Source organism: Melospiza melodia, chromosome 20 (genome assembly GCF_035770615.1).
Source record: "Melospiza melodia melodia isolate bMelMel2 chromosome 20, bMelMel2.pri, whole genome shotgun sequence".
NCBI classification, from domain to species: domain Eukaryota; kingdom Metazoa; phylum Chordata; class Aves; order Passeriformes; family Passerellidae; genus Melospiza; species Melospiza melodia.
Window position 1 is genome coordinate 8099289 of NC_086213.1, and position 27768 is coordinate 8127056.

The 27768-nt window shown below is 39.9% G+C and overlaps 1 protein-coding gene across 7 annotated transcripts in view; it reads right to left on the bottom strand.

Annotated features, from left to right (window-relative positions):
* ARVCF (ARVCF delta catenin family member) overlaps window positions 1–27768 on the bottom strand; it is a 246616-nt gene that overhangs the window by 153668 nt on the left and 65180 nt on the right. For 6 of the 7 annotated variants that reach the window (XM_063173446.1, XM_063173437.1, XM_063173439.1 and 3 more), the window contains 2 exons: window positions 10423–10489; window positions 2290–2386 (listed from right to left, as the gene is read on the bottom strand). The gene's annotated coding sequence lies outside the window, so the exon portion shown is untranslated. The remainder of the gene's footprint in view (window positions 1–2289; window positions 2387–10422; window positions 10490–27768) is intronic. The other variant, XM_063173445.1, reaches the window with a different exon arrangement.

The following is a 27768-nucleotide window of genomic DNA, read 5'->3' on the forward strand; positions in this document are numbered from 1 at the left end:
AGGCCTGCTCACAGACCCCTTGGAGTGTGAAAGAGTGGGACTGCAAAGACCTGGACACAAGTCAGATTTTGGAAGAAATATCCCTGGGGTGGCATTTCTAGCCAAACATTCCTAAAGACAAGCCCTGGGTTAGTGATCATCACTGCCCTCATGCTAGAGCAGACCAACAGCCTGGCTGCCACAGACCAAATACACCTCACAGGGGATATTCCAGGCCCAAGAAGAGTCTGGATCAGTCAGGATTCACAAATGCAGACAGGCTCCTTCCAGGTGCTGCAGAGCAGGAATTCAGCTCATCACACAGGCCCAGTTTTCAGGAACTGTCTGCAGCTAAAACTGCTCTTTCTCACATGCAATCATCACAAAAGTCATCTTTTGGGGTCCCACAGGCTGGGTATGTCTGTGGACTGATTTCAAAAAGTAAATCCAGTAGGGGAAAGAAGATGACAAGATGGTATCGACAGTAACTAAATTTAAAACAGGTTTCTTGTAGAACATATAATGCAAGTTCCTGTTCTGAGGAAAAGCATTAGCAACAGCGCAAGAAAAATCAAGAAGTCCTTCTTCAGAAGGAGTTACAGCTTCAATAACAAAAACCAAGTTGATGACTGAGCTGGTATATAACTTTCAAGTCACATTTTGATAATGTGACAAAGATCCTGTTTAGAAAATCCTTAATGAGATATAAGCCCTTGATGCCACACATGAGAAAACCTAGAAAATTTGGGTTCTATAAATGGTACAAATCTTTAGAGAGATCTCCCTGCAGGAAGTACAGTGTTAACCTCATTATAACCATAAATACTATGCTTCTTTTCTCTTTGCAAAGAAAAACACAGGCAGAAAATAAACTGTATAAATTTTCAGATACACAATTAGTGACCACAAAAATCCTAATTGCTATGCAGAAACAGCAGTAGGACCAATAACTGCCTTTTAAGTATTGTTGCACAAAGATGGACTTCTGCATTTCAAATGTTTTATTATCAGATAAGTATTTGCTTGCTGTTGATTGCACCCCTAATTACTAACCCAGGGTTTCAACAATTTACATTATCAGCAGTCTAGACTGGAGGAGAAAAATAAAAGTACTGACTCATGAGTCAGTTACTCAGGTTGCCACTTGCAATTTGCTACCATTTGTAAATAAATTAAAGTACATTGAAAAGGGTATCAATAAATGAAAATATTAGACCCAGAGCAGCCAGGTAAAAATTATTCCTTAGGCTGCACTTCTAAACACAGCAAACAGTTGCCTACAGAGTATCAAAGGCTACGCTGACAGCAGCAAATCTCTCTGTCCTGCCTACGTGACTCTAAATACATTAGTGCTGCACTGGAGTTAGAGCAAAGAGGAGATGTTTATTCTTACTGTTCCACTAATGCATCAGAGGAGCTGTTTATTCTGACTGTTCCACTAATGCATCAGAGGAGCTGTTTATTCTGACTGTTCCACTAATGCATCAAAAGGCCCCTTCTGAGTCAATACAACCTCAGTGCTCACCCAGGATGAAAATCACCCCAGTGCAAAGGGCCAAAACAGGGGTCCTGCTCATTGCTAATACCCCAGCTCAGACCCAAGTCTGAGGCTCTTGGAAACACTGCCAAGACTCCAAGGGTCACTTGGCGCGCCACAAAAAACGTGAGTCAACTCTTCATGCCAGTTTTGCTATTATAGGATGGAACTGACAGTCAAGAGTTTTTGAAGAGCCCTTCAGATTAAGAGGGGTCAAGTTCTGTGAGATTTGGGCACCTGAATCCTAACAGTCATGGGGAACCTCAAATCCCCTGCACTTCAAAGTGTGTTCCTAAGGAGATGGGGTCTGTGAGTGAGCTGCCTTTGGAGAGCGCAGTGTCCTTTGCCAGCGGCACAGCACAGCTCAGGCTGCTCCCAGCTGCAGGGGAAGGGGCTCACAGGGATCCCTCTCATCTGGATGCTGAACTCAGCTGCCCCACTACTGCTCTATCCAAGACCAGTCCAAGTCTGCCAGTCCTGCTGGCAGGAGATGTTTCCATGAGCATCAGGAAGCTCGTTCACAGAGCTGCTCAGCTGTAGGAGCAAACACGAAGGCTTGTGAGTGTGCATAGAAACAGCAGCTTTGTGCTTCTCCAGGGAAGAAAGCCAGCAGAATAAAAGCAAAAATGGGGCTTAAACAATCCATGGAACTGAAACATAACACATGCTAATGACATTCTCAGCCTCAAGTGCCACGAGATGAGTAGCATAACATGAGTGTTGCCCCCCATGCGACACCAGAAAGCATGCAGAGAAAACTGAGCCATACACACCTAGAGAGGTGCTGAAGTCTGAGGGTTAGAGCTGCTGGGACATCACCCACTAAGAACAGAACAGACAAAGCAGGAGAGCAGCCTCAAGAAGAATCAGCTACAAGAGAGATGAAAGAGAGACAGAGTTAGTTAATAAGGTATTACAGCCCCTTCTATACACAGTCAGTGCCCAGGTTCTTCTCACTGTGTTGTAGAAATTATTTATTGCACTGTTTTCCTCCTAACTTGTAGTAAAAGAAATAATGTTCAGAGAAGCCAATCCTAAGACTCCTAAAGGAAAAAAAAAAAACACCACCCTGATTAATCAAATTTGTTATCAGTGATCAATACTTGCATGTTCCTGTGAGATTTACAGTTAATGCCCAAAATCAGGGAAAACTCTAGACTGCAAGGAGGATGATGGAATGTTGCAAAGCTGGATGTTGTAACCAGGCAATTTAAAACACAGAGACCTAACAGGATGGTCTCAGAAATGAGAGCTGTTATTTGGGCACACAACTTTAGGCCCCTGTGAGATATGCAAGCCCCAAATGGCTCAAGATCATTTCACAGATCCCTGTTAGAGAGGGGACATTCATTTCTAAAATAAGAACACCGCACAATAGCTTGTTCTCCCTGTCTGTACGTGCACCTACCTGATCCTGTATGAAACCAAAGTAAAAGAAGCTTTTGGGATATCAGGTCATCTGTGTAGCTCAGTAAATCCCTGATGTATTTAGTCTTACAACATCTACCACTGAAACTTCTCTGGGTCAGCAGCTGCCAGTTTAGTCCCTGTTTTTGCTGGAGAATGAACAGCACCCATTTGGTAAGAAATGTGCCTTCTGTGAGGCAGCACTGCCAGTCTTAAGCTACCACATCAAAAATGCTGCAACCACATGGCACAAAATGCAGAGCCAGTACAAATTCACTCTGCTGGTTCAAATGCTTTAGAACATTTTCAGAGAGGAATGTTGCCCTGGCAGATTTTTTTGCTTGACCAGGTATAGTCTGCCTTCCTGAAGCCAGCATAAACACAATTTCTTGTGTTTCAGCCAAATTACCAGAAATATGATCCTTTCTTTGCATGGATCCAACCTCAAAGGGCACAGAACCATCATGCCAGAAATCTCATTTTTTCTTAAACTAACAGTAGAAAATTCTGTGCCCAAAACTGTAAAAAAAGATGTAAGAAAACTGTGCATAGATATGCCCAAAGATGAAAGTCAGGGGGCAAAGTGAGAGAAAGGCTAATTCTCAAGTAAATGACCAGAGAGAATAAATTAAACATAACTGAGTTTCTGGAGATAAAAGAATAACACTTTGGACACACATATATATAAAATACATGTAACACATTCCAAATAAACTGCTTCTCAGACTTTATGCTGAAATCTATCTTGAGCCTGGGTCCCCTCATGCTGTGGTTGACTGAGTTCTAATTTGACCCTTACGTGACAACCTCCACCAATGAATAGCAATGAGGAGCTCACAAAGAAAGCCATTTCAATATAGTTCTCTGGTAGCCACAGACAGACACGCTGTGCTGGTGTCAAAAGAAACAACAAAAAAGCTGCTCAGGGTTTTTGTGTTCCTTTGGACAGAGGCAGTCTGTGAAACAAGGTTTAAACCAGGGAATGAACGAGGGCAGTGGAAATGGTAACAGGAGAACTCCTTGGGAAGGAACTCTGCATCTTAAGGACATTGCAATGAATGCTGCAGCTCCCCACTTCCATTACTGCAGAAAAAAACATCAATGTGAAATATTTGAGCTTTTACATTAGTAAGAAATTTCATCTGATCATCCAGCAGGGGCAATTCTGTATAAATAAATACATAAATCCTGCAAATAAATTTGCAGATTATCATACTATGAATGGGGTTAAGCAACACCAACCAAAGCATCCAAACATATGCTTGTAAAGGCAATACAGTTCCAAGATTTAACTCACTACAGAACTGGCTCTGGTCAATAGCACCACAGGATCTCCAATCTTACCAAAATGGTTCCCAGTTCATTTAAAAAGGAATAATTTAATTAGTCTTTTAATTAAAAGCACCGAAATCACACTGTAGTACCTCAGAAAAGATACAGTTCTCAGAAAAAAAAAAAAAACAAACTCAAAATTTTCTTATATCTAAGTAAATCTCTATATATTAATCACTAGATGCTTAAATGACACCAGTCTTCTTTCTACAGCTTCCCTTTGATAAAGATTCCTCACTTCAGCACTTTGCTACTAGGGTTTTCAAGGTTTTCATTCCAAAATTTCATGCAGTGTTTTCAGGGCTTGCTGATACAGTGTGTCTACATAGATTTAATTACACTCTTTCCCCAGTAAGGTAAATTTCAACTGCTATATTCTTCCAAATGGAAAAGAAAAAAAATTATGGAAATACAGAACATCTTCTCACAACTGCATATATATAATAGCATAAATAATTCCGTTTAATGCTCTAAAATTGAAACTGAAATATTTTTACAAGGGTAATTTTTAAAGTAAATGCTTTAGCCTATGGTTACTTTTACCCAATGTAAAAAGAAATCAATTTCTTTCTAAAATTTGTCATTTATAGACCAAAAGAGCAAAGAACATCTTTCTGAAGCAGAGCTCTTGCTCTCTGGGACCTAAGGACTTGCCTACACTAAACAAGCTGAACTCCTCCATCCCAGCACTCATTATCCCACATTTCTTCAGAGATCAGTGTTTGTGTTAATTAAGCATAAAGCAGCACAGCAAAATGGCAGCATATTACTTCACACCTACTAAGTGTCCACACTAAGGTTTAATGGGGTATGTGATAGTCTATAAATTCACACTGTGCACTGTAAATTCTTTGTGTAAACAAACACTCCCCAAATATTTCCAAATGAGTGTCCAGGGGGAATAGTTTTTGTAATAATCTTACAAATACTGAAAGACTTAACAAGGCAGAGATGGTCTCTCGTGGAAAAAATCAGAGTATTTTGATTACTTCAGCAATTCTATTTGTTTAACACTACACCTCATAATAATCAGGTCCATGTTACCATATTGCCAAAAACTTTTTGTATTTCCTTCTGTAGCTTTTGTTTTTCTATAGAAATAAAATACAACTTGAAAGTCAAAGCTAGAATGAACAAGATCATACTTTGCAATCTCTTTTGGAATATGAATAGCAAATTTGCTGCATCTCAAGGCTCTGACACCTTTCCTTCTGCCTTGGAACTTGCCAGACATGATTGCTACCAGGCTGATCAGTTCATGGGGCGATCACTTTACCAGCCCAGAACACATGTCCTTGCATACTAAAGCTGCTGCGTGCCATCGATTTTGCAAAGGTCTCCCCCACTGAAATCAATAAGCAGCTCTGCTTAAAAATGGATTGCACTTTGTGGCCCCTTTCTGAGTTGTGGATATCCAGGCTTCCAAGTATTCTCACAGCTGCCTTTAGCAGCAGCTCCATGTCCCCCACTTGCTCTGAGCCCAGCCTGGTCCTACCCCACATCAGCAGAACCTGCAGCCACTGATCACTCTGAGCAGAAACAACAGATAACCTATTTCCCAACTATTTCACTGCAGTAATGTCTTCCCAGCAGCAAAGGAAAACCCCTCCAACAGCCTGTGTGACTGTTAAATAGAATCAGGCCTTCAATTAACCATGGAGGCTGTCACATTTTCAACAGAAATTACTTCCTTACTCTAGAGCCTCCCTTGCAAGCAGAGCCACCCAAAATCAATACATCTTTTCTCAGAACAGGCTGTTTCAATGAGAAAGAGAAAAGGATAAAAATCAAAAGCAGCACAGTTCCTAACTTCAGTCTGTCCTTCTTTCCCATGTATTTTAAAGCTGGGCTTCATTAATATCCAATCCAATCTGGCTGCAAATAAGCCAAAAACATAAAGACACTGTTAGAGCCTCATGCAGTTATTTCCACAGAACAATTACAAGATTTCTTAACAATATACAAGAATCCTTATTTTTCTTGTCTCTCAGGTGTTTAGAGTTTTGGCAAAAGGGCTTCCATTTTAAGAGAAAGGCTACTGCCAGGAATCTGACTGAAACTGGCTCTGTGTGGGGAACCACAGCAGAGCACAGCCCTGTACTTAGGAGCATTAAATCAAAATACAGGAACAGGAGTCAGTGGGGCCAGCAGCAGCTCCCAAAGCCAGGCCAGTTTGTCACAGGTGAAACAGAGTAACTGAAACATCACAGCCGAGGCTGGAACATCCTGCAGAAGCTCAGAATAACTCTTTCATAAAAGATACTATTGTGCTACCATCAAGCAGATAAATAACAAAAAGGCAAGCAACAAACCTTTGGTCAGCCCTGCAGTCAGGCAGCCCAACAGCTCCACCCATTCCAAATGCCCCCAAAGGCATCAGGCAGTGTGTTTGGGCAGCATATCCAACCCAAGAGCCATTGGGTAGAAAATTGTCCTTTCATTACACATTTTGAGAGGAAAAAAATCCAACAGTGGCCCCACAGAACAGTGAGTGTTTAAGCTCAGCAACAGATGTGTCAAATGACTTATCCCAACCATGAGGAGTTAATTGATGCTATAAATAGCACTCTGCAGACAAAAAAAAAATCCACTTAATTCTAGTATCCAAAGAATACAGTCTAGCGCTGCTTATCAGTAAAACTATTTTCCTTTAAAGAAGTGGGCTTGGATGTCTTACATGTAGATTAACACAGAGAGATAATTTGATTTCAGGCTATTGAGAGATTTCCTTCCTTTTATGTTTCAGAAGAACAGGGCTGCATGCAGCTAAATGAGATCCATAGATTACAGTAGAAGAAAGGCCAATAAAACTGCACAGTTACATTCCTGGGTAATAACAAATGCTTTTTAATTCTAGGGCTCCAGTCTCAGGGTTTATGAGGGCATTTGCAATTACTACATTTAAGATTAATGTAAAATAAGTGCATCAAATAGAAACAGTTTCTTTAACCCATCTGAATCAAATATTTAGTATCTCCCAAAGCATTTTATACAATAAATAAACTGGCACTGCTAGGAAAAAAATTCACAGGTCCGAAGTGTTCAGAATGAGCCTCTTCCCTGTGGTTTTCACCTGCTTTCAGGAGGAAAACAGAACCAAAACCCTTCAGCTGTTTTCCAGAACATGGGTCTTGTTTACCTCTCACAGCCGCATCTAGAGGATTGTGTGGCTGCTCTATTGCTCCACCAAGGAACTGAAAACATCAGCACAAACAGGAAAGAACATAATGGCAGTGTTCGTGTATGATTCTTGAAGCCAGTAAATCAAAATAATTTCATTAGCTCTTACCAACCAATCTTCCTGAATTACTCTCCCATATTTCAACCTCTCTCATTAAAAACAATCAGATTTCCATCTTATGTTGCTTTAAACCAAGAACAGTATCAATGAAGAGATTAAAGCAATACAAAGACAGAAGAAACAGAATAAAGCCCACTGGCTTTAATTCTCTCTAGTAACATCTGTGTCATTCTAAATCCAGGATTTTTTTTCACCAAGCTAGTTTTGGAAGCCCGAGGCACGAACTAAATCTACTCTGTTTAGACCAAAACTGTTGATCTGCTTTCTGCAATGGCATGTGCAGATCACACCCTTCACTGTTTCAGGATCTGTAAATTTAAAATGCAATCCAAGTTCATTTTACCCTTGCAAGTTTAGGATGCAATCCAAGTTTGTGCTGATTAACACCACAGCTTTTTAGTATTACAAGGCAAACATGCATTTGAGAACTAATAAATAATTTCTGAGCAAAATAAAAGTATTTAACTCATCTGCTGTCTTGAATAATCATTCCGTTCATGCATAAACATAAAGACATGAAAAACAGATACATTTTAATGAAAGTCTTGGAGAAAGTAATCATTCCATATGATGGACTTTAGCATGTAATCTCTCTCAACAGAACAGTCTTTGTTACACACTGCAAAAAGGTGCTGCCTGGTTGAGGAGCAGAAGCATTGCCACAGCTGCCAGTTCAACTCCCTGTTACCAGGTGCAAGGTGTTGCTGAATTTTCAAGGCACAAACCCTTATCCCAGAGAAGCATTTCCTATTCTATTAGCCAAGGATCTTGGCTTCTGTGGGGTTAAACTGATAGCCAAAGCAGCCCTCAGAGAATCCTACTGAGGACACACCTGGTTCATATCCCTGGGTGTACCAAGATGCCACAGTAACCCCATTGATTAGTCCAGATTCCAGAGCTCTTTACTCATTCAGATCTTCCCTCGCACACAACACAAACGCCGTGCTGGGCTCACACTGCCAGTGCTACTGCCATACTCTGAGCAAAACTGGAAGCATCAGTTTCCAAGGCTAAGATTTCTATCTTCATTACAAGAGGTTTTGATTCACTGGTTTGTGGCTCTCTCAAAAATGGAAGCACTTGGGCTGCCAGGGAGCACTGGGACATGGTGTCCAGGCTGCCCTGCAGATGCTGAGAGCCTGGCACGGGTCACCACAGCCTTGGGCTGGCACACCAACTCCATCCCAGACCTCCAGGGATCCCCTCTGGGCTGCCAACACCAACTCCATCCCAGACCTCCAGGGATCCCCTCTGGGCTGCCAACACCAACTCCATCCCAGACCTCCAGGGATCCCCCTTTTCCACATCCCCCCTTCCCTGCAGGGGAAAGCTGTTCTGAATCTGACCTGCTCATACAGCTCCATTTCGACTGGTCAACTACCACATCTAAATCACATCTGCTGTGGCTGACCCTGACCAGAAAATCAGCAGGAATTGGGAAAAATATTGGATTTAGGGGGTCAGTACCAATTGTCTTCTGGAAAAGTCATTTTCCTCCTGATAGCTATAGTTAGACTCTGATCTCACCCCTTCCAAGCCTATCCTACATTTTTATCTTTGACTAAATCTTAATGCTTTTTGTAGTTTACATCCCCCACCAAGAGTATTTCCTATTTCCAGGAACAAACTTATCACTAGTGCCTAATTACAGTTATTTGGAAGCAGAAATATTTCTTCTAAATCACTGAAGATCTGCTTCAAGAAATGACTTTCTATTCAAACATCCTTTTTTAATAACCATCCTGCTGATAACTGCTGAGTGGGAAAAATAACAATTTTGCTTTAACTTTCTAACCACTTCAAATGTTTCAAGCAAATTCCCTCTATTATATTAAAATTAAAATCCTGCACTATATAAACAGGAATACATTTCAGCTATAATAAACACTTCTAACTCATTTCATTAAAACTATGAAAGTAACAGAGGTAAGTCCCAAACAATTCAGAGAGTAAATACAATGTAAACTCTGCTGAGAATCTTTCCTACAAACAGCTTTGAAACTTTAAATGAGCTATTTATTTTCAATAAAACTTTTTGGTTTGACATATATGTTTAATCTAAAAACAATCAAATGAAAATGGAAAAAAACTTTATAAAAGTCAGTAACATGATATGTGTTATTCAGAGGATTATTTTCGAGGAATGCTTGGCTAAAACTGTAATCCACCTACACTGAGAAAAATAAAGCAGTACACAGAAGAGAGCAATATTTCAGGAAAACAAACAAGAGTACTTTAATATTTAATCCCATTATTCACTTTCAAGTCCCCAGATTTAAAACAGACACAGCAAAGTATTGAGGTGAATTCAGAGCAGTTGAAAATGCTTATGGTCATTCTCTAAGAGAGCAGAGGACTGGCTTTGGATTGCAGATAAGATATAGCTGGCAGGGAGGGCATGGAGAGAAGAAAAGACATCCAGAGTCTCACCCTTACTGCCCACAGGAAGAAGTCCCACAGCTCAGAGACATCCCCTGCTCTGTAAGAAGGAAGCTAAATGAGTATTTCCATGGTAATAGGAAAAGGGAGAGATGGCCCAGAGAAGGCAAAAAGAGAAAACTGTGATCCCTGTTTTCCTCAGCTGCACGTGTATTCCACCCCTTACACTGCCTCTGCTCTGGACACAAGGAATGATGGCTCCTGTCCTGGCTGCAGTTTTCAGGGATATCAGAGGGGTATTCCCTTCTTTCTGCTCCTCAGCCATTCTACCACTCTGTTACACAAATTTTAGCTGGCCTTCAATAGCATGCAAATGAAGGAATTTCTGAGGTGTAAAGACAATTTAATAAAAGGATAGTGATTTAAGAACACACATACTGAAATAGTAACAAGACACTCAAGAGACTCAGCTGCAGAAACACAGTACCTTTTATAATCTTTCTTTCTTGTAGTGGCTTTTAAGATGGAAATTCTCCCTTGGTTCGATAATAACTCTGTAAGAGAAACAAAGAAAATAACGAAGATTTTTATTCCATCTGGGGGAAATAGGAAGAGGGGATTATTTTTTAATAACTGATAACATTTACATAATACTGTGAAAGTCTTTTATTTGTATCTCTCCTTGGTCCCCCTTCCTGAGTCATGCTGGTTTACAAAAAAGCATTAGATCTGGCATCTATTCCACCATCACCTGAAATCCCAAGAAAATCCCACAGACTGCAGTATTGAAAGTAAACTCCATTAAAAGATCCTCCTGATTTCTGTCCCAGTGCCACTCATATGTGCATAAATCACACATTCCTAAACTTAAAATTTAATCAAATATATATTTAATTCCCCATTCATTCCCCATTTGCTTCTAGATTTAGAAGCAAAAAATGTTTGCCTCATAAGCACACACCAGAGCATTTTCAGTCATCCAGATCTAAATGCCATCTAGTGGTTCTAAAAATGTCAACTGTGGTTCCACAGATACACCTCATCCTGTCTGACATTATTTCTCCTAACAGCAGAGAACAGGAGAAATTAGGACAGAAAATTCACCAGAAAGAACTTGATGTTTTTCAAAATCTTTATTTTTTTTTTCTTCTTTAGAACTTCATGCAGCATTCCCATTAAGCACTGTTATCCTAGCAATTTCCAAAGTTAGCCAGCAGGATCCTTTGTCTTGGCTTCCCCCTCTCCTACTCTCTTTCTGAGAGCAAGAACATTCCAAGTAGTTGATTCCTGCAGATCAGCCTTGCTGGGTTTCCCTCAGGTGAAGTTTACCCAAAAAGGAGACATGCCACTGCCCTTCCACCAACACATGGCTCCATCCCCTTCTCACTGTTCCTCCTTTGCCTGGATGGCACAAGGCAGCCAAATAAACACCTGAGTGGTGAGTAAGATAAAGCACTTCAATCCTGCAGACTCACTGTAACCACAGAGGTGCTAAAAGAAAATTCAACATCTCTAATGTAAGAAGAGAGCTTCTTTGAAGCCTAATTTCTTCTAGCTTTTGCCTCATAAGAATATGACTTATCTCCTCTAAGTAAACTAATTTTATTTATTTTATTAAGCCAGAAAGAAATAATTTTACATTTAGTGTCACATGGAACAGACAAATACGACTGGAAAAAATACTTCCCTTGATTTTTCTTTCCTCCTTTTTCACCTGTATTTTTATTGTTGATTCAGAGTCAAGAAGACAAGCTGCCTAAGGCCTGGGATGTCCTGGGTAAGACCTAGTCCTACTATAGCATTCATGTACAGCTGTGGGATTGTTGAATCTTTTTTTATCTAATAACCTGGGAATAAAGTGCATCTGCCTACTTCATAATATCCCAAACTATATATATAAAATATCAGCACTCTAATATATACCCACTGGTGGCCTTCTAGTGATTATCTCACCTGTTTAGCCTGAAATTTAGTGTTGATTACCAAGAAAAACCTCCTTGCCTTTTTAGCACAAATCTAGTGTTTCATTTTACTCTTTGAGCAGGGTATTTGTCCAGCAGTGGCAGTCCTTGATGTGCTGTGTGGGTTAAAGCAAACACCTGGATCAGACAATGCTGTGCTCACAGGGGCTCAGTCCAGCTGCCAGCAGGAAGCCAAGGGCTCGTTTGTCCTGGCTGCTGCCAGCTCAGAGCTTCAGCCCAAACCCCGGGCAGCGTGCAGCTTGCTGAGGCTCATGGCCATCCTGCAAAGTCCCCCTTTCATCCCTTGGTTGCTGCCCATTTGTTAACACAACCTGTGGTGCAGGGGAGAGGGGGAAAACCCACCAGCTTGGATGCTATTACATTTAATAAAACACCCGGGTTTCATTACAAAAATGCTGCTTCACTCCAGTGATATACTTTTATTGCTAATTTTAATCAAGTATCTTACAGCTCTCAAATGGGAAAGGTGGAGAAAAACCTGTAATGCCTTTTCAGATTGCTTGTTATCTCTCACTTGTAACTAATTACCCCAGTTGCACTGTTAGAGACTGAGTGGTTTTATGTTTACTAGCCAACAAATGACTAAGAAAAAAGAAGACATCAGACAATTACTCTCCAGCTATAGTAACTAATTAAGATAAATATTTTCAGAAGAAAGAACTTAACAGAACATCAAGGCACTGACACTGCAAAAATGTCTGGGAAAGTAAAGCATCTATCAGCAAAGCATTTCTTGCCAGTCAGCGAGTTCCACAATTGCATCCCCACCACACTTCATTCTTGTCCTACTCCAGTGAACATAATGAGTTATTAAAGCTTTTCTAACATGGTGACAATGGTGAGCAGCTTATTGGACTACAGGAAGACTTAGGGACAAATTTTCATTCTGCACCATTGCAAATGTGTGCACTGGCAACAGATGAGTACTTTTACACAAACAGCATGATGGGAAGTACAGCAGCAACGTGTTCTACCATTCCTTTCTCTTAATGTCTTATTTTCTATCATCAGCTATGCCTGGTCTTGGCTGGCAGTCCATTCCTCACACCTTCTCGGTCACTTGTCAAAAGGCTTCTGAGCATCCACCCAAGCTCTTGAAAACATTTGCTTTCAGTCAGTGGGAGGAGCAGCCTTCAGCCAGGTACAGCCTGAGCAATTCCACTGGAATGCCTGGGCTTGGCTCTCCCTGTGCCAGTCTGAGTGCCAGTGACACAGAGCCAGTGTGACACAAACCAGGGCTGGAACACGTTCTGGGGCACAGAGCAGATCCCTCATCTCTGCACAGAAACTGGCCACATTAACACTGCCTGGTGTGGGGCAAGCAAGCAATGTAGCCCAAAATAAATGAGACAAAACCACAGTGTGGATGGACAAGCAGACTGCTTTTCAATTCAGCTGCAATACTACTGTAAGTACACATTGCAAAATCTTGCCCAGGGTATGAATGGAAAGTCTTCATCTTTGGCTCTCTCTGGCATTTCTGGCATTAAACAACTAATAAGGAATTTGGATTATGTAATTTATTTGGTAGCAGTAAAAATACCTGCAGACTCATGGCTCCAGCCCTCTCTGCACACCTACAACCTCAAAGCAGCCTCAAGGAACAAATGTTTCTGTCACTTACAGCAGCAGACCGCAGCCAGCACAACTTCACTTGCCAACAGCTACCCCAATGGAAAAGAGACCAGTGGAAAAGAGCTCACTTACTCCCAGATTAATTTGTCTGTCCATGTTTTGTTTTATTGATTGCAAGAAGCTGATACCCTCCAATTGTATGTTTTCCTTGGCAAGAGCTCTTGTGACAGATAAATCACCAGAAGTTTGGGCAGAGCTGAATAGAGCTCTCTGAAGTGTATTTTGTATCTGCTGTGATTTACTTAACTAAGAGACAAAGAAGTGAAAAGAAAGAATTTTCTTCCTTCGCCTTACATCTTCATTTGCTAAACTGCTATTTTATTTCACAAAGAAATGTAGGATATTCTGACTGACAGCACAGTTCTGCTTTTATGTAAGGTATCAGATGGCAAACATGAGGTAGCTACATTATACAACTCAGTGTGTGGGTATATGCTTTGTCACAACTTGCATCAAAACATATGAAACAGTCATGGGACGTGAGGTTTCTCCTCTAAAAGATGTGATACAAACATAATGAACAGCAGCCACCCTGCACACTCATTACAAAGCTTTCCATCAAAAGAGGTGGACTTCAAGCTGTTTGATATTTTAATATTTATACTCAATTATCTCCAGAAATTTATTTAAAACAGCATTATTTTTGTGTTACTTAGGAGCTCTGAGTTCCCTTAGAAACTCCTACTCATTCTTAATTATAGTGTAAATCAGCATGTTAACATCAAGCGAGCAACCACTAACTAAAGCAGCTGATACAAATGCAGACAAAGTTCAGACAGAAGTAGTGGCAAAATGCCCAGAAAGTTCCAAACCCCTCTGAACAGCTCAGTCAACGTGGAGAGATACACAGACCTTTCAAAAGAGATGCGCTGGGTAATAGCAGTTACTGCCAATAAATTTTATATAAATATTACAGAAGTAGTAAAGAGCCCATGCATCAGTACACAGACATGTCACAGATAAGAACTGTGGCTTTTTAAAATGTCAGGACTGAAAATGTACGACAGCCTATAAAATGTCACGCAAGTCATTACATGCTACCAGTGAAGTAAATAATTTATTACAGAAACAATGGCTGAACCAACTCTGCCAAACCAGGTGCACCTATTTCCTCTACTGTGTTGCTCTGTTGATAAAGACATGACATATTAAAAGAAAATGTATGAAATACAGAACTACAAAAGCCAAAGTACAGTGATTCACTTTGCTGTGCTGTGATACAAGCAAAATTAAAGCTAATCCTTTCTTCTGAAGGAAATGTCACAGACTTCTGTGCATTTGGTAAATTAATATTTATAAGAAGCCCAGACAGTTTAGTGTTTTTAATACAGGACTAAGATTTGCTCCTGAACATCAAACAGAGAAGTTGCACTCTAACAGCAGTTTCTTGATTGCAACAAACCTCAATGACAGTATTTCCAAGTCATGTTTTCCATCATTCCGATTAGCAACTGTGTACAACTGGGACATCTGCAAAATCCACCAAGTAGCCATAAATTATACATTCCTAACTCTTTAAAGTTAACACATAATAATCTTCTTATCAAGAGCCTGCTGACAGCTGCTAGTACTATGTTCCTAATAATTCTCATTACAAACAGACATCCAGGAATGGAAAAACAAGGTACACTCTGGTGCAGATACATATATAATAAGTGAGACTTTACCAACAGCATTGTTTCAAGAACTTAGATAGCAATAAAACTATAATAACTGAACACCTTTTATTTAAAAATGTAATTTAAAATTTTACAGCCTAAGATGCATAAGAATTCCACACACACAATTAAATTAAAATGCAGCAGTTGATCACTTTTATGAAAAATTTTAAAGGAATTTTGTTATATCACATGCTAATGTAATAATATGGAGTTTCATTTAATTTAGATGATGAATTATCTAATTTTGTTTTCTAGTATACTAAGGGTACCTAAATTGAACTTGATAGCATTCATGGGGTAACCAAAGTCACCTTTTATGTATTACAGAAAGAGGATAAATTTATTCATTTAAATGGGAGGTAAAGGTGATCTTCCAAAATTCTATAATGAAATTTAATCTTGGAAAAAAAAGGATAAAAAAAATCAACCCTGGTTTTAGTAATAATATATTAGTGCCAACAAAGCTCACAACAACTCTGGGAAACTGGTTGCAGATGTTTGTATTCTCCAGGGTAGAAATTCCTCTCTCAAGCAAGCCAGACCCAGTCCTGTAACCATAAGGTTAAGAGAGCAGATTTTCCAAAGCAAGCTGGAATTTTTAAAAGAATCTTTGCTCACATTTTTAATTCAAAAAGGAAAGCTGCAATTTGCAATCAATATCCTACTGCAGCCATAGAGCACAGATGAGCCGTGCAGCACAGCAGAGCCATGTCCCAGTTCCGTGGGGTGACAATGACCAGCAGCACCATCAGATGCCCTGTGCTGCTCTGACAGTGCCCTGGTGTGTCCATGATGCTGCACTCACCGCCCGTGGCCAACAGCTTCTGCCCTGGCAATTACACTGGCAAAGGCTCAACTTGAACAAAAGCAGCTACCAGATAGTTTGTCAAGCTAGGAAATTTCTTACCAAAAATATGTACTTGAAAAATGTCCAGTTCTTCCTGTGCCCAAACGGAAGAACAAAATCAGCCTGAGTGAAAGCTTAACTAACAATATTTTGTGAATAAAAGTATAGGGTAGCCTAACTTAAGAACTGTTTTCCTGATAATTTGAATTGCTGCAGATAAATCTGAATACTCTTAATAGTGTAACTGACCACTAGAATGACCACATGCAGTCACTGCTAGACCAGCACCCAATTCTGTAACTGACATAAGACCTTTTACCACAGAAAAATTACTGTCACATGCTAATAAGGGTAAAAGAAAGGAACAAAAAGTACAGGTAAGACTGGAGAAATGACACTTGACAGGGAGAATGACAATTTGCTGGTTGTCAAGAGCAGTGAGTGACAAATCTCTGGAATCTCAGAAGTAATCCTTAACACCTAAGTGATGCCTTCCTCTTGTCCTTAAAAAAGAAAATTGAATGAGGCCTCAGTCACATCTCTTACAGCACTTCCTCACATGAAGCAGGATTTATTTTTTTTTTTAAACAAGAACTTAGAAAAGTAGCTTGAAAAATGGGGAGTTCTGTAATAAACCTGCAGAATCCATAGCACTCTCTTGGGTGGTAGGAGCTGCACACATCTTCCAGAAAACTGGCAAGGTGGATGTGTGTGTATGCAGGTAAGCTTAATGAACACTCCCAAAGTAACAAAATACATATAAACAGTTAGGAAACCAAATGGTAAGTAGTCAGATCATTTCAGATGGGCTGGCATTCTTTAAACTTTATGTTTCACAGAAGCACTGATTTAACTAATGAGGTTTTAGCAGTAGGAATTGCAAGAATGGAAAATCTGTACCTGCATGACAGCAAAAGAGCACAGCAGCACAGCAGGTCTTAGACAACAATTATGTATATTCTATTTAATTGCATAACAAAGTTTCCATTTGTCTTTGTTTAAAAATAATTTAATAAGTTCTGTTTATTAATGATGAATTAAAGGCAGAAGTTCACATAAGAGAAAAAGTAAGGCCTCTTACTCAGTCATGCCAATGGAAGAGTGTGACATTAGCACAGATTAGGATCACTAATACAAATTGCTTCAATACAGCAAAGGGAAAATTAAAGGTGAATTACTGTAGTAATCTAAACAGAAAAACAATTGCCAAGGAAAGATATAAATAGCATCCAAAACTGCTGCTCTAAGAATGCAAAACAGATGGGTAGGGAGAATATCTAGGGATAGATGAAATCAATCATTTGCAGTTGATATAGATGAGAGCTTAGTAACCTTTCCTGGCCAACTGGGAATTCACACAAAAAGCGGGGATAGCTTAATGAAGAAGGAAATATGAAAAATATTTCTATTCCAAGTCCCAGAACTCTTACAAGCTTCATGCTTCATTCTAATGCATTCAGGCTACTGGGCAGTCATTGCATTCAGGCTATTTAAAGATGTACCAACATATTCAAGCACTAAGCTACAGGTCTCTCAATTCCCAGGACAAACAAGAGCAGCTAAAGCATGCACTAAGTTTCCAGAAGTGTGTGTTCCACACTTGCATATAAATTCTGTATCTATAATCTTACATTAACTGAAGCATGGTAAACACATACATTTATTAACAGAGTTTGTTTCCTAGTGTTTTCAGGGCATATGTTTAACAATCGTAGAATTGTAACAGTTTTTTGGGTTTAATCTGGTCTTTAAACACTAAGAGAGTTCAGCCTCTTCTTTTAAGAGGATTAAAACATGAAAGCAGCAGGAATTTGGTTATCCAGGCACTTCTGAAGCAAAATTATTTGCTTTGCCACACTGCTTCCTTTTTTATGGTGACTGCTCTCATCTCTTTCATGTATTACTGTAACTCTTCTGATATAGAAAATTTATTACAAATCTACTGTAGAGAAGTTGAATCAATTATTTAGACCTATATTAAAAAAATAAACCTCTTGTTTTGTATTTATCTTTAAGGACAATTAAGGGGGATTACATGAAAATATATTCCTACAATTCTAACATCTTGCTAATTTCAAGTAACTTCTTGTTGTTTTTCTAAGAAATACTGGGAGGATGTGCTACAGAAAACCTAACCAAGAAAGAGTGTTGGGATTCTGAGACAGACAAGCCAGTACTTAAAATAGGAAGAAAAGAAAAAAAAAAAAAAAAAGAAGGTGGGGGAGTAAACTCAGATCACTAGAAATTTGGCAATTACAATAAACTGCCCAATCTATTTCAGTAACAGCTTCATCTCAGAGTCCCAAATTCTGCATTTTTCTCCCAGTGGAGACACAAACAAGAGAGCAAAGGCTTTTAAAAGGCCAAATTAAGCAGTGTAGTACTGAGGAGGAGAGCACATGTTAGAAAGCCTGGCAGTGAAACACGCTGACACCAAATACATTTGTGGGCAGGAAGAACACAGAAACATTGGCAAGGAAAGGCACTCAGGAGAGCCACATTTACACTGTGAACAGAACAGCAGTGCCACGTGTGAGCTGGCACTGGCAGCGGGTGCCAAGGTGTGACCGTGGAGAACTGTCCAGCTCTGTCCAGAGAGCCTCAGTCGCTGTGTTTATCCCTCTCACTGGATGGGCTGTGGTGGTGCTTGCCAGGACTAAAATCTGAAGTAGCAAAGTAGCAAACTAATTCATATTAATGATAATTCTGATATGTGATTCAGTGACTGCAGAGAACTGTCTCTGTGGCTAGACAGAGGAAAACAAGAAGGAAAAAAACACATGCCAGCAAACAAACAAGGAAAATAAGGTGAACAGAGAAGAAAGCACACACTGAGTCTGTCCTACAGAGCCACTGCTGGTCAGGAAAGGGAACAGGTAATTACTAGAAGAGAAATAAACAGGAAAACAATTCATATACATTTGCTCCATGCTACAGTTCCTGCTCTTCATGTTGAGAGCAGGATTAATACACATTCCTGGTAAGGACAGTAAGCGTGGAACAGCATTGCTTTGAAAATTTATGTATTTATCAGTATAGATTTGACACACTTGTTGAATCTGTTTTTCAGTACCATATAACCCTCCCCTTTTGCTCATAAAAACCACAGAAATGAGAACAATTGAGGTCACAGAAGTAGCAGTGGCATAGCTTTTGGAGGTGTGGATGCACAGTGCCACACTGGGATCTCTCGGGCCCAGATGTAGTTGAGATCTCACAACCTGCAGAACCTTTCAGCTGAGCACTCTGCTCACTGCAGCTCAGGCTCAGGGAGTGGAGCAGCAGAACAGGGACTAACACAACATGAGAAACCACAAAGCAGTGAAAAGCTGACAGATCTAATTTTAGTTTTGCCAGCATGGACAGCGTCCTCGCAACAAGCACCGCATGCGATAAAACTGATGAACAGGACCGGCCGCCAAATGCACAGAAGCAGAAGCTCCATCACACAAGTCTTATGTGCATCTTAAATATTTATAATGTGCAGTTTTAAGAGACAGAATTTGGCTGCACATCTGTTCTTTCAATCCAAAGGGCTGCTGTTGGATGGGGGCAGCCAAGCTACTGCAGGTCCTGCAGTCCTGACACTCACGTGGGGCTGGGCCGGCTCCAGCACCTCAGGGCTGAGGCACACCACCAAGGTTCAGCTGCCAAACTTCTCCCCTCTCATTTTATTATTCCTCTTGAATGATTCAGAGATGTCTCTCGTTTCTGTGGCACCAAAAATGCAGCTAAGGATTGATGATGCCAAAAACACTGGCCTCAAAAAACCCTCAGCTTGACTTGTTAATAGAGAGGGGAAATATATTTCATACAACTACCTTGGAAACGAGCAAGATATTCTGATTTTAAATCACAACAGTGTCACAGGCATTAGGTGCTTCTCAGATCTCAAAACATACAGAAATGAAACAGATCCTATGAATACAGTATCAGATATAATGATACCATATCAGACTTGCAAAACTGCACAAAAAAATACACTTGTCTGAGACTTGCTAGAAAAATTGCAATGAACTAACAAGTAATGATATACTTTATATTAAAAAAATGTAATCACCCTGAGTAGTCTGAAGAAAAAAGCTTCTATATACTAAGCTGCTCATATAATGCTAATAATTCTCCATGATAATATAAAATAAGCTGCTATTTCCTCTAGGCCTCATCCAAGTCCTACTGTTCTTCTTCCTTAGAAAGGGAGATGGACTTTTCCATGTGTCCAGAGGCCATCCAGACACTAAAAGAGAGCATGAAGCAAATATACCATCCACGGAAACCCTGTTATTAACCTACTTTTATTAACAATATCAGAGTTTTAATAACATTAAGGGAATTCCACGGTTTTCAATAATATTTTTTCATCCACCAAAGTGCCCATACATTTTTGTAAATTTTGGTAAAGACATTAGCATATATTTTCCAAGAGCTGGTATATGCATAACCTTATTATTAAAAACTCCAGCAGGCTCTCTGACTGTTAACCACACTCAGTCCTACATGAAGGCAACAGGAAATTAGATTGTGGAAGAACTACGTAATTTCACTCTACATGTTTATTAAAAGAAATCACTAAAGCCAGAGAAGTTTAAATCAATGAGAGAATAAAAGTCCACATTTAGGTGAGATCTAAATCCAAGGCTGAGGCCACAATAAATCTTAACATGACTCGGCCCTGTTCACTGATGCTGAGACCTACAAACTGCAGCCTCTTTGCTGCTGAAAGTCACAATTCACCATTCTTTTAATTAAAAGTTGTTTAGGAATATGACTGAGCTTTCATTAGGTCTTGGAGATGCACAGTTTTGAAGGGCATATTTTAATTGTACGTGTGTCAATCATAAACCCATTCAATTGTCATGGAAACACACAATCATGAGGAGTCAAATTATTAACTTGGCAGCTGAAACAAAAGTTTTATTGTTACAATTGACTGAAACTCTCTCATTTGCATATATTAAACTGAACGGAATTACAGTAATGGCCATGCTGCTGGACACAGTGTTCTGTCAAGACTTTAAACAGATTTAGTGCTTAAATTCTTTCTAGAAAACATGCATTATTCTGATTGTATTTAAGCTAGAGATATCAGGAGAATGCTTGGTCCTTAGTATCTGTAATGACATAATCATGCAAAAGGAAATTATTTAGACTGACTGACTGTGAGCTCAGTTTCAGGAGCTGGCTGTTGAAACGAGTAGATATAATTAATTATACTAATTTACATGCATATGTAACCTGGATACAACAGAGACACCACAGAGAACTCTAGCATTTCTTTTCACATCTTCATTTCTCAGCTGCACCCAACTCCACACTTGTGAAACACTAAGAGGAATGTGAAGAATGTGCAGCAACATTTAGATGTGTCTAAAGGGTGCATTTGCCCCTCTCCCAAGTGCTAAGGAAAGGAGAAAGAAAACTGGCCCCCAAATGCCAACAGTGGCCTATATCCCTAGGAAACAAAACTCACCAGCCCAGATTCCTGATGGCAGACTGCAGGAGCCACTGGGCACAGCTGAAAGAAAAGCCACAGCTGAACAGAAAAAAATGAAACCAATTTCAGGTGTGTAGAAATACTTTTTTAGGTTTTAGAGAAAAATATCCCCGAGCGAATATTTATTCATGTTCTATTTCCATTTCATAAAAGACTTAGGAATTACATCACATTAGCTAATCTGGGTGCAGTGTTCATCTTGAAGAGTATCTAGTACCTAGTTACCTAGTCATAGCCCTGAAATTTCATTCCCTTGCCATAACTCAAAGTTCTTATGTTTATTGTAACATTGCATAACCTTCACATTACTCCTTCTCAGTGCTGAACTGCTCTTCTGATTCCAATCAGAAAGGTCTGAAAAAAATCAGATCACTTAAAAAATCCTCTTTATCCAGAAACACATGAACAAAGCTAAAAATATCATTCTACACACTGTGCTTTCAATTCAGATTCATTTATATCAATTTATTCAGAATCACTCACCACCAGTGCTCTTGGACTTAAACTTCTCCACCCTTACTAACACACAAACTGCCCAGGACAACAGGTACTAGTGAAGATTCTTGTTACACAGAGAACTAGTCCCCCTTATACATCAAATTCATTAATAAATGCATGGGCTGTGTCAGAATTTCCTTTGAAGAACAAAGCTATGACAGCTAACGTGTTCTTTGAAATAATGAGAAAGGAATGGATGCAGCACTGCACCCTGCACTCACACTGTTATCCCCTACTGGAGCTGGGAAATCTGGCCACGACTGCTACTGCCCTGAAGCCATGGTTTGGGGGGTGTGAAATTTCATGCCACAATATCTAAAAATATGTAGAAGCTGGATCAAGTTCAACATCAGCACAAGTCTACTGAAGTGTAAGACTGGCCTTAAATATTTCAGCTATTCCAGCACTGCTGACTCCTACCCCTAACAGTGCCAAAGAAAAGCACAGAGATGAACTTACAGTAGTGCTTTGCAGGATAAAGTTACACCCAGAAGGGATGGGGGCTGCCATCCTGGGTAAGGAATCCAGATGCTCTGCTGCAGCAGGAACAGAGACAGCACAGCCTGAGCAGCACAGAATGCACAGGAAGAGCTCTCTGAATTCCTTGCAACCCAGTGCAATACAGTGGTTTGCTCTTGATCTCTGAACCTGGAATCTTTCAGTCAAGAGAGCTATTTCTCCTATATTTTACTATGATGTAATCTAAAACAATTTTTTACTTTTGTTTTTTACAAGCTAAGACACTCATATTTACAATGTTCTGCACCTCTGCTGGATCTCCTAAAGCTCTGTTTTGTCTGCAACCAACTTCTGATAATTTGTTCTGGGTGGTCTTCAGGACATGAAGTAAACTGGTGCACTGCACCTGTTTTTTCAACACATGTAATGATCTACATCCATCTTCGCTATTGGTCAAGATATAGTGAACCAAAAAGTTAAAAACTGTGTCTGAGAACTTCTGTTCCATTTCTGCTTGTCATTTAAAACTTTGCTTGCTATTTATTCTGACTGTTTAAAATTTCAGTACTTGAGAAATTTCATGCAACAGTCCTCACAAAATCTGGTTTGATAGACAGTACTTTGAAGATAAAACCCAGACAGATATTTTTTAACCACTAGAATTGTCTAGTAGTGAATTTCTGCTGCTACAGAAAGAAGCAGCAAATGCCTGAAGCAGAATTTCACTGGTTTGGATTGTTTACTAGAGAGATTTAATTGACACACCAGCAGGTTATTTTGCTGATCTCCCTGTACGCTGGTTCTGCTCACAGATGAATCAATGATGTTGAAATCTTGTTACCTGCCTCTGTGGCTTCAAAACATCTGACTGTGCAAATTACTATTTTTATCCCTTTTCATTTGATAGGCTAGCTGTGTTATGCCCAAAATTGTCATAAGGAGATATTATCTCCTCTTTTAGCAATTCAGTACACCTTATAATTAAGAAATATTTATTAATATCCTTGTATCTGTCAAAACATTAACTCCACATAACACAAATGAAATTACATCTCCCTGGAACCTTGCTAAGATAAAGTAGGATCAAGATTAAAAACTCTTGCAGCTGATCTTAAGGCTTCTTTTTATGGTGGTCACTCTTCCCTGTAAGGGCAAACTGCCACAAGGAATGTTACCTCTAAGAGCAAGTAACCTACCTGAATGGCTGGAAAATGCCAGGGTTTTGGGGTTTGTTTGGTTTTTGGGCTAGTGTCTGAATCTGCTCCAGCTCTGGAGTTAGCCAGAGGTGTCTGGTAGCAGCAGGTCAGGGGTGGAGACATCGCCTGCCCTGGCTAACACGTGCCCTCTCCCGGCTAAGCCAAGCAACATTCTGTCTTACTCTGAACCTCCTATGGGATCAAATGCTTTTCAGGGCTCCAAATGGTGAATTCTGATAAATACACAGAGCCAGTACCTTTGGCATGAGTCAGGATGTAATGCAAAGGCAGAACAACCTGTGTTGGGACTAACCAGGAAGGAGTGTCTTTGAGGTTTCTAAGATTTCTTTGAAGATTAAAGCAAAGACTTTAGCAGAGATACAAGCAAAGATTTCTAAAGAACTCTAAAACTGAAAGTGCAAAGGAAATGGTAAAATATGAAACACACCTTTCAAGTGAAGCAGGAAAAAATTATTTATTTCCCTACTGGCTTAACTACTTTGCAATATTTTAAGACTATACTTTCTTCCTTCAGGTGCACGAACTCCAAAGACATGACTTCTGCCTACCACAGTTCCTTAACACACCTTACACAACCTCGAGCATACTGCAGTCCTTCTTACTTCCCTTCTCCTGCATCCCTTCTGCACTGTCCCAAGGACACTGGCCATGTTTGCACATCTACCCATACGGAATTACAGCAAGTAAACATCAATGGGAAAGGCATCCCCTCCTGCAGAGGGACGTGTTGCTGTGAGATGAGCAGAACTGGTTCCTGGCAGGCACTGGACAGTGCTCACTCAGCTCACGGTCAGTGCCACTGGCAACAACAGGAATGCTTCCCTGGGAGCATCTCAAGTGTTGCTGCTTTTTCCAACCAGCACAATTCCTGTTTTGTGCCTGGTCTTTCCTCCCTTTACTTTCCACAGAGAACCAGAACTAACTCAACAACATTTCAGTTGAAGATTTCTTGCTCCAGACTGTTCTCTGGTTCTGTACCATCCATCCATTTACCCAAATCACTGGGGGGATTACAATCCTTTCCCCAGCTTATTTTCTCCAAGAAAAAATGAAAATGACAGAATGTTTCTTGCCTTATCTGTTCCTCATTGATGCAGAGCTCTATGGCTAAAATGCTCATCAGTATCAAAAGCCTGGGCATGACTGAACTTTGAAAAAGCTAAACACCAACTAGTTTGATTTATAGACCCAGGAGACCAAGTCAATTACAAAAGAGTAAAGTAAAATTAATTTTCCATTCAGAGCTGTCTCTAAAATGTGCTGCCTAGCCTGAAAAATATAAAAATTAGTATTAAGTAGATTACATAATTGCTTCTGCTGGGCAAAATGGCTTCAAATTTCACCTTCATAGTTGTCGCATACCCAGAACATACCAGAAGATGCATCCAGGCAAGGCAAAATCTAAGAATTTTTCCCCCTTATGTCACTCCACTGAGTTCTGTGGACTTGGACAAGCACTGAATACAGAACATCTCAAGCTGTACCAGCCTGATGGTATCTCTGTAACTGGACTGAGTCTCTGGCATCTGTTTGGGAAGCACAGCATAAGGCAAGTTCATCAGTTCAAACATCAAAGAGATGGTGCAGATGCACTTCAGAGAAGATATTGCAGACTTTATTTTCCATTTGAGAACTTTGCATCTTTTAGGTAATGCACATACATAAATACAGAACATTAGCATAACAGCTTAAGAGATGCAATCTGGGATATTTTAAGCTTCATAAGAGTTTGCAGTTTTATGACAGCATTAAAAAGCTCTTTGATTCAGCTGCAGGTTAACACACAGTGCCCCATTTTCATTTCTGTGCTAGCTGATGTTAAGTTCATGTGGCACATGCAGCAGAAGGGAAGCAGCCAGGGATGAGTAACCCCTGGCAGGCACGGGCAGGGCTGCACGCCTGGCAAGGCTCCAGCAGTGGAGCTGCTCGGGAAGGAGTGGCTGTCACTCCTGCCACAGGGATCCGGCCCTCAGCCACTCACACAGCTCCCCACATCACAAACAACAAATTCACTTCCAGAAATAAATTGTCTCATAAATCCTTGTCATTCAATATTGTAATTGTGTTTCTGTGGCTTAGATTGTGGTAACTGGGAATGAGGCAAGCAGGAAGTGAAGGTTAATTGTGAAAGGTTAAACTCTCTTTTATACCAAAATCATTTTGTTATGAATAAGGGACCTAGAAAAGAAGGACAGCTATTGATGAGCCAGTGACAGAATAAAAACTTCATCAATTGCTGAGGTTATTTAGTGTGTCAGTACTGAAAAATTTGAAAGCTTCTAATTTTGTTCTTCACAAAAGAAGCTCCCTGCTGTTAACAACTTCACAATGAATTTTCAGCATTCAACTTCAAATCAGAATCAGTACTAGAGCTTAATACTTCTCTCTTATGTACTAAATCAAACACAAAGCTCAAATTCTGGGCAAAAAGCATTACCAGCTCTTTACACTTTAGGCAATTTCTTTGTATAGATAATAAATTAATCTACATATCTCAATCCAGCAACTGAAGTCAGATTACAGAAATATCTTAAATATTAGTTTACATACTCAATGGAGTTCTGCTCCAAACAGCATTTACATCAATCTAAATAAAATATCCAGTACACAGATATTATTTTAAGTGCCTTTTGTTTCTGTTTTAGTAGGTGTAATGAGAACAGTGGGCACAAAGATATTTAAACAGAAAAAAGTACAGCTTGGTTTCTGCACTGACACCGAATGCAATCAATCTGCTAACACCTGACACCCGGTAAGCTCACAGTATCCATAAAAAGTATTACTATGTGTATGTGTTAGAAACATCCATATTCTTGGCTCCTTTCTCTCCTGTAAAGCAGGAGAGTGGAATTGCTCTCCTGAGACTCATAAACAGCTTTTGATTTCATCCAGGAAAACTTTCATCTTTCTCTTTGCAAGAAAAAAAGTTTTTCCACCTCAACTTCTTTGCAGCTTCAATAAAGCAGTATGATCCATGGCTTTGTGGATAGAGCAGCAGGTTCACATCACTAGACACAGAATGCCACAACTCCACAGCAAAAACGATTTTCTGAGAGCTGTTTACAGCTTGTAAGACAGAAGAAATTAAGATACATTTATATTAAACAAGTGTAGCCTTCCCTTCTTTCTTATGGGTTCTATAAAACATACTTTATTTCCCTCCATATATCCTACCCTTATGTATAATGGCAGTTTCATAAGCCCTGACTCAAAGAGAATAACTTCTGCTGGCCAAAGAAATCAGCCCTGCCTATGGTCTGGGAGATTTGCCAAGGAAAAACAAGCTCCATGGTAAAGGTCATTAGGAATGAGAGATTCTTTAGGCTGTGCTGAGTACAGAGACTAAGCCACTTCTTTTGGTAGGAAGTGTGCAGGTAGGGGATGAGCAAACAGTAGCTCCAGACTCTCCCATTTCTGCTTTTCTAAGTATAATCAAGGAGCCATCCATTTTGACCTGCTTTCCTTTTGGTTTTGATGTCATGCACTACAAACCCTAGCATTATGCTTACTAGGACAAATCTATTGTCCTGTGCTAGAAATCCTCTCTAATAGTGTGGGGGATGCTGGCAGTAAGGGCAGTAAGTCAGCTGGCTGCTGCTATCATCAATCAAGCATGAAGGCTCTGCTTTTCTGCAGCCTGAATTCTTTATCTAACTGATTAGTCATACAGGCCAACTGTATGGCAGTGTTGCTTCCCATCTCCCATCACAGAACTGCTCCATTTGGAATATTAAAATCCAGCTGATGAGGTCAGTGTTGCATGACACAGAGGAAAGGGAGGAAGCACAGCAGCAGAGGACAGAGGAAGAGATACAATCCCCTTATCCCTACAGATCTTCATGCCAAAAGGAAGTGAGTGAAAGCTTGAAAATCAATTCAAAAGTAAATAAAGCACAAGAGGCCAGCAAGGCAAGCACCAGAAAGCTATTTTAAGGTTCAGAATGAATTAAATGTGCAAAGAAATTAAGCATAGCAAGGAAACAATCATACTGCAGAATTAGCATTTCTTCTCCTGTTTTTTAGACAACTAAGAAAGACAT